The sequence below is a fragment of the Corvus brachyrhynchos genome, unplaced genomic scaffold, assembly GCF_000691975.1.
Source record: "Corvus brachyrhynchos isolate BGI_N302 unplaced genomic scaffold, ASM69197v1 scaffold115, whole genome shotgun sequence".
In the NCBI taxonomy this organism is placed as follows: Eukaryota; Metazoa; Chordata; class Aves; order Passeriformes; family Corvidae; genus Corvus; species Corvus brachyrhynchos.
The window spans coordinates 19548153-19549501 of NW_008239553.1; the positions used below are offsets into that span (position 1 = coordinate 19548153).

At 35.1% G+C, this 1349-nt stretch overlaps 1 long non-coding RNA gene across 1 annotated transcript in view; it reads left to right on the forward strand.

Moving 5' to 3' along the window:
• The first annotated feature begins 6 nt into the window (after positions 1–6).
• LOC108448604 overlaps positions 7–1349 on the forward strand; it is an 8241-nt gene continuing 6898 nt past the window's right edge. Inside the window, exons 1-2 of the long non-coding RNA XR_001864561.1 lie at positions 7–842; positions 1161–1349. The exon at positions 1161–1349 is cut by the window's right edge and continues 3416 nt beyond it. This is a non-coding gene — a long non-coding RNA (uncharacterized LOC108448604). The remainder of the gene's footprint in view (positions 843–1160) is intronic.

A 1349-nucleotide genomic window follows, 5' to 3' on the forward strand; every position in this document is an offset into this window, starting at 1 on the left:
GGTTTGGCTTAGCTCTGCTGGGGATTATTTGCCACACACTGCTTGCATCTTATTATACTAATGAATCATATACAGGCATCATGGGAGAAATTTGGATCCTAGTGGAGATGTTGGCAAACATCCCACTGACTAAACAGCAGACTTAGATGAGCCCAGTGAAGACTAAGGACACTAATGGATTCTTGTAGGGTGTTTCTCAGCAAAAATGGCCTGCCCTGCTGCTGCTAAGCTTCTGAAACAAGCCAACCATTAGCTGTCCCACCAACTCTTCAGGTTGTCCTTCAGGTAATGCATTTAACTTGAAATAGAAATGAACTGTTACTTTTATTTTTCAGACAAAGCTAAAATGATACTTCTAGAAAGGTGAGACTAAATGTTCTTTTTTAAAGCAAAGAGCAAAACCAACGAGTCAGTTTTCTGAATGCAATCTGTGTGATTAATGTGTCTCGAAATACAGACATTTCTATAAAATATTAATCACTTCACTTCTGGACTGTATTAAATTACATTTAGCAGTTTTGAAATTCCTTCCATATACTTTTATAAGCAAATAATATTTATTAAAATTTTTGATCCTGTAAACCACTTCTTGCATGATTTTACTCTTTTTGTTAAAAAATCTGATTTGTTTGCCAGGCAAAATAGAAGTTCAAGGAGCTTCCTAGGAGAAGAGATGACTTTTGTGAGCAGGAATTCAAGGAATGTACTTTTTTCCTTATAGCTACAGTGCACAAAATTTCAGACACGTGAATGTTGAAGAGTAACTGATTTTTTAAAAAACATTTTGCTTTTTTAACAGGATATCGTCATCATAGCTTCTCTAATTAAAATTATTTACATAGGTAAGTCTATATTAAAGTTATGAATACAGTTTAAATTCTTGATGTATCTTATAGTACCCAGAATGATTGAAATGTGTTTCTGTTTTACTAAAAAGAAAAATTCCCCTAATTGCAAAAGTAATGTGGTTCCATATTGGTTGTTTGATGAATTAAGGTGTAAAGTTCACAAATATATCTATTAGTTGACATGATTATTTTCATTTCAGTCTTATTAAGGTGAAACTTGGTAATGAAGGATTAGATTATAAGAAAACAAAATGGCAATAATGATACCTAGTGTTTAATAAACACCGTATTTTCTCTTATTGGTGTCTTCAGAGATAGAGAAGAGTGCCACACCTCTTTCATGAGCACAACAGATTCACTGTCAGACAAGGAAGGAGTTGGCAGGCTCATGAATACACTAAAGGAGGAGAGCAGCTGTTTAGCAACAAAACCTTCCTAGCAGAGCCTTTCAGCCAGTTGCTGGACCATTTGATGTGGTGCTTGTGAGAGCGTGCGCACGTG